This window comes from Equus asinus, chromosome 5, assembly GCF_041296235.1.
Source record: "Equus asinus isolate D_3611 breed Donkey chromosome 5, EquAss-T2T_v2, whole genome shotgun sequence".
Lineage (NCBI taxonomy): Eukaryota > Metazoa > Chordata > Mammalia > Perissodactyla > Equidae > Equus > Equus asinus.
Window position 1 is genome coordinate 38,901,062 of NC_091794.1, and position 14,801 is coordinate 38,915,862.

Sequence of the window (14,801 nt, forward strand, 5' to 3'; positions counted from 1 at the left end):
TTGTGTGCCCTTTACTTGTCATTTAGCCATCAGTTTGGTGGCTAGGATTATAACCATGTAACTAAGGAATAATCTGCTGGTAAATAAGGAACTCCAAAACAAACCACTGAACCGTGGCCATGGTCAGATGCTTTCTGTCTTCCCTTCGCTTAGGGGAGGGGTACAGCGGGAAAACAGTGGTTTAGTAGTCAGATACACCTCAGTATGACTCCAAACTCTGCCTCTCATTAACTTTATGATTTTGAGAAACTTAAGCTTTAACCTAGCTGAGCCCCAACTTCCTCACTTGCATGATGTAAGAACAAAATGAAATAACATAAGTAAGCACCTAGCATAGTGCCTGGTGAGTAAGCACTCAACACGTCGGTTCTTTTGTTTCCCTAATCTCTTACTCGTAGATCAGATCACACATATATTGAGAGAATTGCCAAGTCTATACGGCTAAGTGAAATATTTAAGAACTACGTGGCTTGGGAATTACATGACATAAGCCTTGCCAAATTAAAAAAAAAAAATCTGCAATTAATAATGACAGGGAACCATGACAGATAATGCTGTCTAAAAAGAAGCTCCTTATCCACACAGAGGGTCTGATACCCCCATCCGTGCCCAAGGGAGAAAAGCATGTGTAGTCCCATCCTTTGGTGTTGGCTTTGGCTGGCTTCCTGGTTTGTACTCCAGAGGGAAGAAACCCTCCCTGGCCTCTGTTGGAGTTCTGCTGCCAGTCTGCACACCCTTGGCATTTTCAAATAGCCCCAGCTGGGCAGGCAAGGCACAGGTGACAGAGCAACAGCTGTGGAGATTCTGCTGGGCCAGCAGTGGCCCTTTTCCCAGGCTTCCTGACGACCACAGCTATGACAGGGTGGCTTGTGAAACTTCCTCTCCTGGCTTGCCGTAGCCAGTATAGGGCTATCTTCCTGTTCAGTTGGTTATGACCCAGGGTGAAGAAGGATATGGGAGAGCCTGGGTGGCAGAGGCCCTTTATATTCAATATACTTGATGAGTTTACAAGAAAATCACTGGATTTCCCTCCTTTCCCAAAGCATAATTTGTTGATAAAACCTATGGTAAGCTGAATGATGGCTCCAAAGACATCCAGGTCCTAATCTCTGGAATCTGGGAAAGTTATAATGGCAGAAAAGAGTTTGTAGATCTTTTAAAAGATCTATAGATGGGGAGATTATTCTGGATTATCCAGGTGAGCCCTAAATGCAATCACAAGTGTCCTTTAACAAAGAGGCAGGGGACCGGCCCGGTGGCGCAGCGGTTGTTTGCATGTTCTGCTTCGGTGGCCCAGGGTTCATTGGTTCGGCTCCCGGGTGTGGACATGGCACTCTTGGCAAGCCATGCTGTGGTAGGCGTCCACATGTAAAGTAGAGGAAGATGGGCACAGATGTTAGCTCAGGGCCAGTCTTCCTCAGCGAAAAGAGGAGGATTGGCAGCAGCTAGCTCAGGGCTAATCTTCCTCAAAAAAAAAAAAAAAAAAGGAAAGAAAGGCAGAGGGAGATTTTGACACAGAAGAAGAAGGCAAGTTGACACTGAAGCAAAATGCTGCCTGGCAGGCTTTGAAGAGGGAGGGGGCCCATGAAACAGGGAATGCAAGAAATGCAGCTGGAAGGGCTGGAAGAAGCCAGGAAGTGGATTCAGCCCTAGAGCCTCTGGAGGGAGCGCTGGCCTGTTGACACATTGATGTTGCCAGTGAAACTGACTTCAGACTTCTGATCTTCAGAATTATAAGAGAATGGATGTGTTATTTCAGTCCCAAAGCGTGTGGTAGTTTGTTACAGCAGCCATAGGAAACTAATACAGAAGCTTATATATAATGAATTTTGTTTTTTCCCCAAAGCTTTTCTATACACATAATCTCACTGGATCCCCACAATGACCCTACAGCATATATACACCATTATAACCCTTTTATAGGTGAGGAAATCGAGGTTCAGAAAGGTCAACAAATGGCTCAAGATCATCCAGCTAGTAAGTAGGGTGGCATTGGGATTTGAACCCAGCTTTGTCTCCTCCTGGAGAGCCTGTCTTGTTAAGACCATGTGCGTTTGCATGTTGTTATGTACATTTTACTGTTGGGAAAGGAGTCACAAAGAAGTAAGCACTTGCCTGACAGAAGCAAATAGCGGGGCTACAGGCAGAAGCTAACATCACTGATTATTTTCTAGGGTCTTTACCAACATATAAAGGGTAAGGAGAATGTGGGAAGCAGATAACTACCTTTCCTTTTTGTCAGACGGGTTCATTTCTGAAGAAGAACCACACTCGGTCCTGTAGGTGGCTGTAAGGGTGGTGGATTCCTCTCTTTCTTTTTCTGTCCCCAAGTTTCAGTTTTTGTGTTTGAGTCACAAACCAAAAGCAAGGGTGACACTCTTCTCTGGGCTGCCCCTAGTTTGTGCGCCTTAAGGTGGAAATTTCAGGACACAAAGAGATTAAGTCAGTCAAAGGGTTATTTGCCAATCTCGCGTCCACTTAAACCAACGTTCAACAACAGTATGATATTTTCCTGTTTTCAGCCCTCTGCTTGCGAGACCTTCTTTTTTCTCCTCCTCCTCCCGGATATTTGAGAGGTTTCACTCCTCGCTTTTTGGTTCTGGGTGGGGAGGTTGTACTCACAGGGCTGCGCACCCTCTGGGAAACTGCTACAGAGAAGGACGCTCTCCCTCCTTTCTCACCTCCCTTTGGGAGGACATGATTGGCAGTGTTGACCTTCAGTCCTGAGTCCCCTCCCTCAATGCACGGGTCCCTCCGAGTCTTTTAGAAACAGTAGGAAAGCATAACTGCTCTTGCTCAGGCCAGTGTCCCCTAAGGCTGCCTCCTCACCGCCTACACACACTCTGAATCACAACCAGATGCTGGCGAGGGGAGGGTTGTCCAATGCTCCATGCACGGACTTCCAACAATTCTGTTTTTAGACCTTCATAGCATCTCTCACCTTACGTGGCTCCTGGTGCCTCCAAATTTAAGCTTCTCAATGATTCTGCAAGGCAAATTGCTTAGCTTCTCCTTGGGATTCCCTTCTACAGTTTCCATAGCTCTCTCCCCTTTGCTGAGATAAATTTTCGTTTTGTCTTATAAAATCTCATTACATCTACTGATATCTCCTCTCCTATTCTCTTTGCCCTTAAGGATTTATACCTTTTTCCTTATTTACTGACATTTTAGTGAGGACTTATTGAATAGGAAAGGAGATAAATGTATGTGATCAGTCTATTTGTGTAACCTTTACCTTGAGGGGTTCAATTTGTTTTTAATTATGTCTTGTCAGGGCAAGAAATGATGGAATTAAAAAAAATTCCTTTCCACGATCCTTTTAATTTTAAAAGGAAAGCTTAGCTCTTTTAACGTTTTGATTGATAGATTTATAAATTGTTGCTCTCTGCTGAATCCTTTTGGTTATGTCATTTTAATAGCACATTTTAAAGTCTTCATTTAATTCCACGTGGATGACTATCAAATGTTTGAAACCTAGCTCTTTAGCTTTAATCTTCTAAACACCTCTATTCTATAACTCCAAATTTGATTTAATTATCTTTAAGCCCTCTCTGAAATTTCAACCTCCCAAACCAAATTTACCCTTTTATTTTTTTAGGAGGAAGATTGGCCCTGAGCTTACGTCTGTGCCAATCTTCCTCTATTTTGTATGTGGGATGCCACCACAGCGTGGCTTGATGAACGGTGTGTAGGTCCACGCCTGGGATCTGAACATGTGAACCCTGGGCTGCCAAAGCAGAGCATGTGAACTTAACCGCTACACCTCCGACTTGCCCCCCTCATTTTTGTTAGAAATTTTTGTCAATATTTTCCAGTTAGCTAAATTTACCGTTAAGGCATTTTATTCTTTCCTAACACAAACAATAATAATATCCATCCTTCATCCTCAGAGGGGGTTTTGCTGTCCTCTGCCACCCACTGCTTCAGTTGAGGTCACCTCTGTCATCTGAGATGTTCTCAGAATGGAAAGGTATCAGGCAAGGATAAAAGTTACACATTGCACAAAATACGGAACCAGTGAGCAGTAGCTGGGTACCCTACTACTTTTATTGTTTTAAAAGTATTTTCATGCATACCATACAACTTTCTTCTCCCAGCAATCCATAAGGGAGGCAGTGAAGACATTCTCCAAATTGACAGAGGAATGGCTAGAGTTGGGAGGGGTGACTTAGTGACTCACCTAAGAGCCCACAGCTAGTGGGCCACAGCCAGGCCAACTCACCCAGCTCCTGGTAGGGTGCTTGTCCCACTTCTCAACCCTCTGACATTTGTTCCTCACAATAACCAAATAATTTCTCAGACACATTGCTCCTTCCTGCACCATTAGCCATTAGGTGCACTAATAGCCACCATTTATCAGGTGCTTTCTATATGTCAAGGCCATATTAAGAGCTTTATATATATTAATTCATTTAACGGACTTATCAATTCTATATGTACTACCATTACCATTATCGTTCCCACTTTACAAAGGGGGATGGAGGGGAACATAAAGAGGAAGTAATTTGCAAAGCTGGCCACACACCAGGTGAGTGGCCTGGTCATGCAGTCTGCCTCTGGAGCTTTGCAGCTTCCATAGTCTCACTTTGGTATAACTTCCAGCTGCTAAAGACCTTCATACAAAACCCCCTACCTCCACCCCAGCCTGAAATCCAGATGGAATCTCAAAAGCAACTAGTTCAGTTTTTCTCTCACTAATTCCCTGCATCTTAGACAGTCAATAATTTTTGTGAGTGCCAAAGACTAATCTAGGACTTTTCTAGTTTTTGCTCACCATCTGACCTCCTAAAGAAGGGCTCAGGGTCGCTTGGACCCTGTGGCCAAGTCATTGAAGTTGACGTTGAAGCTGAAGGTCTACTCTGACCCTCCACATCTAGCTTGCCCTCTTGTCACCCATAGCACTAGGCATGGTGTTTGTTCCTTGGAACATGCCCAGGGAGTCCCAAAGTCACAAGGTTTTTAATTTATTTCCTTAGCATGAGCTTCCTTATTGGCCCATTTTCCACTGGCTCCCTGTACTATGGACAAGATTGCTTAAATTAATTTGAACTAAATGCATCAAAATGTTAATGGTTAAATACTTTTTTGGTTTATTGTTTTCCTTTTTTAAAAATTAAAAATATTTTTGAATTGGGGTAAAAAAACATGTAACAGAAAATGTACCATCTTGACCTTTTTTTATTTTTTGCTGAGGAAGATTGGCCCTGAGCTAACATCTGTTGCCAATCATCCTCTTTTTGCTTGAGGAAGATTGTTACTGAGCTAACATTTGTGCAAATCTTCTATTTTATGTGGGATGCTGCCACAGTGTGGCCTGACAAGTGGTGCTAGGTCTGCACCCTGGATCCAAACCTGTGAACCCCGGGCTGCTGAAGTGGAGCATGTGAACTTAACTACTACACCACTGGCTCAGCCCCTATCTTAACCATTTTCAAGTGTACTGTTCAGTAGTGTTACGTGTATTCACATTGTTGTGCAACAGATCTCCAATAAACTGTCACAACAATGGGGTTCTAGGTGGACATTATTGTGTTCTTTTTGTTTTTGCTGAGGAAGATTTGCCTTGAGCTAATATCTGTGCAAAACTTCCTCTATTTTGTATGTGGGTCGCCACCACAGCATGGCCGCTGACAAGTGGTTTAGGCCGGTGCCCCGGAACTGAACCCAGGCTGCTGAAGCAGAGCATGCCAAACTTAACCACTAGGCCACAGGGCCAGTCCCTGGATATTATTGTCTTCGTTAGGGAAGAATAAAATATCCCAAATGTTATAAATTTAACTAACTGGAAAACATTGGTACTTCTGACAGAAATAGGGAGTTTGGGAGGCTAAAATATTGAGGAGGGATTAATGGCTATCTCTGGATTGTGGTATGATGCATGGTTACCTTCTCCTAGTATTTAAAATTTGATGGCTTTCCTACACTGTGTATGTTACTTTTGTTTATCAGAAATGAAACCAAAGAACCAAAGGGAAACCAGCACAGCTTCCTGGCAGGTGTCAAGCATACGCTCCAGTTTAATAATATCAGTACAACCAAAGGTTACTTTTAGGCACACTTTTGTAGAGGAACTTTCCTGGGTTTGTCCGAGATGAAGCAATTTCACAAGTTTGGGCACAGAAGGTTCAAAGAAGCTGCTGACAGTCTCAGCTGTCAAGCCTCCTCCTTGGGGATGCCAGGTTAACTTGGCAGCTCTTGCTGTATTCCTAGACTTTCTGGTTATCCTGGAACGTCTTGTCCAACGCATAGAACCATAGATTAAAACATCCTCTGGCGCCACCTTATGCTAACTTGAATGAATTGCACCTATTTAGACTGGTTTCACTGTACTAGACTCAGTAGCTATAACTTCGTGAATTAGAGAGACAAGGAACCTATTTTTGTAACTACACACCCTTAATCTCTTTACTTTTCCAAAAGTTTACTGTTATGTAATGTGATACTTGAATTGTTTGATACCAGGATTCATGATTCAGTTAAACACCTGTTAGGACAAATATTTGTGTGGAATTTATATACATTTGTATCAAGTTCTCCTTCTGCTTGTGTCACAAGGATGTCCTAAGACTCGCTTGGGATGATGAACATAAGACTTTGTATATGATATGATTGCCAGGGGAGGACAGAGCTAGGGCGTCACGGCTAAACTGAAGGAGGAAAGTACTTTATAATAATAGAGTGGTCAGTCATTAATAACAACAATATTAATAACAACAATAATAACAACAACAAACTCATATGGTGCTTATTACATGCCAGGGCCTGACTGAAGTACTTTTTATGCAGTAGCTCACTCAATCCTCCCAACAACCCTATGAGGTAGGTACAGTCCTGTCTCCATTTTTTTTTTTTAAAGATTTTATTTTTTTCCTTTTTCTCCCCAAAGCCCCCTGGTACATAGTTGTATATTCTCAGTTGTGGGTCCTTCTAGTTGTGGCATGTGGGACGCCACCTCAGCGTGGCTTGATGAATGGTGCCATATCCACGCCCAGGATTCGAACCTACGAAATACTGGGCTGCCTGCAGCAGAGCACGAGCACTTAACCACTTGGCCACGGGGCCAGCCCCAGTCCTGTATCCATTTTAAAGACCAGGAAATAGGACACAGAGAGACCGAATAACTTACTCAAGAACACATTGTTAAGTCAGTAGCCAAACCAAGATTTGCACTTTGAACTTATGCATTTTGACTGCAGAGTCTATAGACATTAGGCATTACTGCCTCCAGCATTAAAACAGTAGAAGTACTAGCTTCCATTTATTGAGCCATTAACTGTGTGGACTCAGTGCCTCAGATGCTTAATCTTCTATCATCCTCACACTAACGCTCTGAGGGACTAATTATCTCATTTTAGAGATCAGAAACCAAGGCTTAGGGTAGTCAAGGAACTTGTCCAAAGTCATACAGCTGTTAAAGAACTGAGTCCAGCTCTATCTGATTTTAGACCCCTGCTTCTTTTTTTGTGAGGAAGATCGGCCCTGAGCTAACATTTGTTGCCAATCTTCCCCTATTTTTTGCTTGAGGAAGATTGTCACTGAGCTAACATCTGTGCCAGTCTTCCTCTTTTTTATGTGGGATGCTGCCACAGTGTGGCTTGACGAGTGGTGCTAGGTTTGTACCTGGGATCTGAACCTGCAAACCTGCAAACCCCAGGCCGCCAAAGTGGACCACGTGAACTTAACTCCTATGCCATCGGGCCAGCCCCAAGAACCCCAGTTCTTAGCCACACAATCATGTGGCTTCTTAGAGTGTCATCCATCTAATCACTGCATGAAGAGAAGAAAAAGTTACTACAGCAACATAGTGGTTTGAAATAGGTGAGTTATACTCCCATATGCCCTTGTTTTTCAAAATGAATCTTGACTATGTTTTAGTGAGAGTCTTTCTATAGTACAATACGCATTTCTTGCCCTTCTCAAGAAAACAAAGCGTTATGTTGATCTTTAAGGGAAAATCATCATGCACTTCAGTTGTTGTATGACGCTGTAATGCCGTAATTAAAAATTGTAGTGCCATTTGCCCATAAATAAAATGAAACCAAACTGCCATATTTTTTGAGACATTGCATCTGTATTTTCCAATTTTTACTCTGGCTTCTTCATGTGAGACTATCATTTCTGGTTGCTTCCTACGTATTTCATACGGTAGCCCATCTCTCACCTCTGATACCAATACATTGTACATAACTAAGAGAAAAAAGAACATTGATAAAGGAGAATTGAGAGAAATATGAATAAACTAGGAGAAAAGAAACACTGAAACAGGGTGCAAGGGATTCTCCTGTGAGTAAAAGCCTAGAGTCTCAGAGAATAAAAGTTGTTAAATCTATTTGAGTTCTTTAGATAATTTTTTGTTTACTCCCTTTCTTACCTGCATTCCGGAGAGCTGAAATAGCTGGATAGCTGGATTCTGAAGAGATAAAATGTTACCATACATGGGAATAAAATGGCTACTTTGACTTCATGGCCCATCTTGAGATCCAGAGTGGTCAGAAAACCGCCCTGTCAAGTTTTGCCTCAGTCTGTTAGTGTGCTGTCTCTGCGCAGTAAGATTGATCGGGTGTCCAGCTACTGCTCAGTGGTTCCCTCTTTTGTGCAATCTGTACCTGCTTTATCCTCGCCTGATCTCTTTCCATTCTGAGAACATCTCAGGTGACAGAGGTGACCTCACCTGGAGCAGTGGGTGGCAGAGAACACCGAAGCTCTGTCTGGGGATGAAGGGGGGAGAAATCAGGCCTGGTGATCTAGGTTGAAAACAGGACCTCCATTGTCTCAGGGGAGTGGCTGGTTCCTAGAACAGTCTGGGGCTGAGGCTGCAGCACTTTCCTCGGGCTCTTGCTGTAGGTGTGGCCGCCTGGGGAGGCCAGACCCCGGATAGCAAGACAGCAGGGCTTGAGTCCTACACACCCAGGGCCGTTAGTTTCCCAGCTTGGAACATGAATAGGGGTCCTCACTGTCTTTCACCACGTCTAATGAAATACCTCACATTTCTCTGCAGTTCCTCTATAGTTGCATTACTTAGGATTTTTTTCTTTTTTTGGTTTTATGACTCTAGCAATTTAGGAGGGAAAAGGAATTTACTGGAGTATGTTAAATCAGAATCAGTGAAAAGATCTACAGGCTATTTTCCATAAAGCTGCCAGAGCAATTTAATACAAATACAAGTCATTCGAAGTCTTTCTCTTGCTCAAAACACACCAAGAACTTTTCAATACACCTGGAATAAAAGCCTACCAGGTCCTCCACCATCTTGCCTTGGCTACCTTGACCTCATCTCTCCTCCCTCGACTTACTCAGTCTGCTCCAGGTGCTCTGCCCCCTCTGCTGTTATTTTAAGCACCAAGCACTCTCCTGCCTCGGGGCCTTTGAACTTATTTCACTTGCTGAAGAAACTCTTCCCCAGCATTTATATAGTTCACTCCTTGACTCTGTTCAGATATGTTTACTTGTTTATCATCTCTCCCTAACTGGAATGTCAACTCTGTGACGGCAGGGCTTTCCCGATGAATTTCCAGAGCTTAGAACAGGGCCAGGCACACAGGAGGCTCTCAATGAGTACTGGTTAAGTGGGTGACCAGGTTATAAGTAGCTCCAGGAACCACAGTGGCAGGAACTAAGAGTCAATCTCTAAGGCACTGGAATGAAAGAGCTGACTGGAATATATTAAATTTTTTTTTCTAAAAAGCATCAAAGAGCAAACAACACAGTGAACTATCATTGGACTGAGATCTGGCAGAGGATGGGAGCTCAGAACGTGACTGTATCGTGGTCTCTTTTGCTGCTGATTCAGAAGAGGCAGCCATGAGACTGAGCTGAGGTGTCACTGAGCCAGGGGTGTGAGAACTGGAGTCCAGGGCATGCAAATGGTGTGTATCTTATTTAAAAAACCCCACCCCTAGTCCTCGGACTGGGAAGATAGCAATAAAAATGAACCAGAAGTAAGTCAGCTCCTGTATGATCTATACCTTTCCGGTCACATGGGCAGCCCAGAAAATCACATGCGAGGGGATCCTAACTCCTACTGCCTCCACGGGCCTGCATGAAGCAAACAACAACAACAAAAATACCTGGAAGACTGTAACCCTACTCTTGGCCTTAAATTATTTCGAAAGATAATTTTTCAGTTTACATTAGACTTTATAAGTTTAAGCCATTTTGTAAGTTCTAGGGTAATCGCTAAAAAGAAAAAAATCTAAAAAGAGTGTATATATTTCAAACTAATAGAGAAATTGGCACACACACAAAAAATCAGTACCCAAGAAGGCAAGACAGGAGAGAAAGAAAAAGGAGCATAGAGTTGGTAGACAAATAGAAAGCACACAGTAAGATGGTAAATATAATCCCAAATACAATAGTAATTACACTAAATATAAATGGACTAAATGCTTTGGTTAAAAAATTGTATGTATGACTGCATATATATGAAGTTTTTTCAAGCAATATACCTCAGTGATAAAGATGATAAGGACACAGAAAGACTGAAAGTAAAATATTACCCCCTCTGTCCAATTTGTTTTAAAACTGGAGCAGCCACCACTTTGGCAGCCGAGGGTTTCTCCAGTTTGGATCTGGGGTACTGACATGACACCGCTCATCAGGCCACGTTGAGGTAGTGTCCCACATGTCACAACTAGAAGGACCTGTAGCTAAAAATATACAACTATGTACTGGGGGGGCTTTGGGGAGAAAAAGAAAAAAAAAACTGGAGCAGCTACATTAATAGACAAACTGGAGTTTAGGGAAAAAGCACCCTTAGAGTTAAAGGGCTTTACTTCACAATGATAAAAGGTTAAACTCATCGGGAAGGTATGGAAATTCTATATGTGCATGCTTTTAATATGACAATGTCAACATATATAGAGCAAACTCAGGTAGAACTACAAGGAGAAACAAATTCACCTTCATGGCAAAGATTCCAATACATCTTTTTCACTCATTGATAAAGCAAGGAGATCAAAAAATCAGGAGGGATATCAACGATTTGAACAACATGGTTAACATGTTTGACCAAACAGACGTATGCAGAGTACTGCACTGACAGTTGCATATTGCACGCTATTCAGAGCCATACGGAATATCTACAAAAATTGACACTGTACTGAGCTGTAAGGAAAGGCTTAACAAATTTAAAAGTACTGAAATGATACAGAATACATTCTCTAAGTGCATTTATGCTAGAAATCAATAACAAAAAGAGAAATAAAAATCTCCATATGTTTAGAATTTAATCATTATGCATCTAAACAACCATAGGTCTAAGAAGAAATCATAATGGAAATTAGAAAATATTTCTACCTGAATAATCGCAAAGGGCTACAAATTAAATCTCTTAAGATAAGATTAGACGAGTACCTAGCAGAAGATTTATTGCCTTAAATGTATATATTAAGAAGGAAAAAAAGGCTGAAAACTATTTAGCCATACATCAATCTCAAGAAGTTGGAAAATAAGAGAAAAGTGAATCCACAGAACTTAGAAGGCAGGAAATAAAACAGATGAGAACACAACCTAATGAAACAGAAAACAAACATTCAATAGAAAAGATTAACAAAGCCAAAATGTAGTTATTTGAAAAGACTAATAAAATTGATTAACTTCTGGTGGGACTTATCAAGAAAAAAAGAGAGAAGGAACAAATAGTTGATAATCAATATATAAAAAGATTATAAAGGGGCCAGCCCTGGTGGCCTAGTGGTTAAGTTCATGTGCTCTGCTTTGGCGGGCTAGGTTTGGTTCCCAGCTGCAGACCTATATAACTCATTTGTCCGTGGCCATGCTGTGGCAGTGGCTCACATACAAAAAGAGGAAGATTGGCAACAGATGGTAGCTTACAGCAAATCTTCCTTAGCCAAAAAAAAAAAAAAAAAAAGATTACAAGAGGATAATATAAACAACCTTATGCCAGAAAATTGAAAGTTTAGATGAAACGTTCAGATTCCTAGAAAAATTGCAAACTTACCAAAACTGACACAAGAAAACATAAAAAACCTAAATATTTCTGTAACTATTAAAGAAATAACATTCCTAACTAAAGCTTAGGCTGCAACGAAAGTCCTAGGCCTGATTGACTTAACTGGAGAGTTCTACCAAAGAATTAAAGAGAAAAAAATGATGACATTCTATGGACAGTTTCTTGATATAGAAGAAAAAGTTACACTTTTCAGCTAATTTTACCATAATCTTGTCCTAATATCCAATAGAGACTGCACACACACAAAAGGAAAAATACGGACTAATTTCACGTATGAGTATAGTTGCAAAAATTCTAACAAAATGTTAATAAACCAGATCCAATATATAAAATGAATACATCATGACCAAATTGTGTTTATTCTGGGAAATAAAAATGTAGCTTAATATCAAAAGTTCAATAAATGTAAATAATCATATTGATAGATTATAAGAGGAAAGTCATATAATCATTTCAACTGATTCATAAAAAACATTTGATAAAATTCAACATGTGTTCATAATTAGGAAAAAATACTGTTGGCAAACTAGGACTAGAAAAGAACTTTTTAAGGATAAAGGACATCAAAATCGAAACAAAACAGAACTAATGGACTGTTGGAGGCTTTCTGTTTGAGATCAGTGTATTAATCGTGTTTTATATTTTCTATATCTTATTTTGTTTCGACAAGTTAAAAGTCTTGCTGGCCAAGGAGAGGCTGTGCTCCCAGGGCCAGCTAGTTCCTAAAATTAGTAAATAACATACTTGGGAGCGTGCCTTTCATGTGCAAGTCAACCACCTCCTTTATCTAACTCTCGCACGCTAAGCCAGTATGTTCCCTGGCCTAAATCATCCCAGGGCCAGGTACCAGGCAGCTAGAGACCACCCCAAAGCCCAAAGCCCACCATTTATTGCTCAAACTAGCCAGTCTTAAACTGCTCACTCTGCCCTGCCTTTCCCACAGAAACTCCACTACAGGCTCTGGCTCTAGGCTTTTCCCTCCATCTTGTTCTGCCTCCTGACCACACATCGTGGTCCTCGTGTGGTCCTGTGTGATGGGATGTGGCCCCTTCTCTCAGGACATGTAAGTAATAATGTTTTCTTTCAATGGCATTAACATCTCTGTGTCATTACTTAGTGACTTCCGTAAATTAAAATCCCACGGGTGTAATGAGACAATCAGGAAAAACACAAGGATGTCCACTATTACTATTTCCATTCAAAATTTTAGCTGAGTCCCAGTCAGAGCAGTTAGGTAAGAAAAAGAAATGAGAATTACAAAGATTTGAAAGGAAGAAACAAAACTGTCATTATTTAAAGATGATGTGATTATGACATACAAAATTCAAAAGAAACATATGAATACATTATTAGAATTTAGAACTAAATTGAGCAGTGGATACAAAATCAATATAAAAATTAATTACATTTCTATATAAGAGCAACGAATATTCAGAAAAGGAAATAAAAGATACCACTCAAAATAACATAGAAAGTCATGTACCTAGGTATAAATCTAAAAAAAGAATTTGCAAGACCTTTGTGAAGAAAACTATAAAACTTAATGAAAGAAAATAAAATCAACTTAAATAAATGTACCATGTTTATAGATTTGATGACTCAATAGAAAAAAGAGGAAGAAGAAGAAAAAGAAAAAAGGAAAGATTTTGGACCCATAATCGACACCATGATAAAAGTCAATTTTAGGTGGAAAGTAGATCTCAGCAGAACAATAAAGCTTTTTTTTTTTTAAAGATTTTATTTTTTCCTTTTTCTCCCCAAAGCCCCCCAGTACATAGTTGTGTATTCTTCGTTGTGGGTTCTTCTAGTTGTGGCATGTGGGACGCTGCCTCAGCGTGGTCTGATGAGCAGTGCCATGTCCGCACCCAGGATTCGAACCGACGAAACACTGGGCCGCCTGCAGCGGAGCGCGCGAACTTAACCACTCGGCCACGGGGCCAGCCCAAGAACAATAAAGCTTTTTGAAGATAATCTAGGAGAACATTTTTATGCTCATGGGCTAGGGAAAGACATTTTAAAATAAAGCACAAGAAAAAGTCTTGCTAACTTTTACTACATGTGTCAGAAGGCACGTTAAGAGAAGGAAAAGGAAAGTCACCGAGAGGAGGAAACACTTGCAGCACATCTAACAAAGGATTCACAACCAGATATAAAAAGAACTTCTACAATTCAATAAGGAAAAGAACCAGACAGCCCAAGAGAAAAATGGAAAAGACTTGAACACACAATTCGCAAAAGAGGCCAATAAACATATGACAAGACATTCAGACTTATTGGTAATCAAGTCATGCTAAATAAAACTACAGTGAGGCACAATTGCATACCCACTTGACTGCGGGAAGTTAAAATTCTAACTATGAGAAATGTTGGCAATATGTGGAGCAACAGGAACTTTCAAACACTGCCCGTGGGCAGAGGGTGGTAAACTGATTCAAGCATCCCAGAAAACTGCTTGGCTTTATCCAGTAAAGTTGTAGATTTGCATATCCTATAACCTAGAAATTCCTCTCCTAAGTATATACCATAAAGAAAAGTGTGCTTATGTTCACCAGGATACGTGTACAACGATATTTATAGCACGATTAATTGAAATAGCCTCAAACTGGAAATAATCCAAACACCCATCAACAAAAGAAGGGATAAATAAATTATAATCTATTCATAACATAAAATCTATACAGTAAGACAAACATGAAGGAACAACAGCCACACACAAGCACATGGATGGATTTCAAGTACATAATTTTGAGTGAAAGAAGCTAGACGCAAAAAAGCAAAAACAAGAAAACCCCACACTTTATACTCTACTTAAATAAGATTCAAAAGTAGT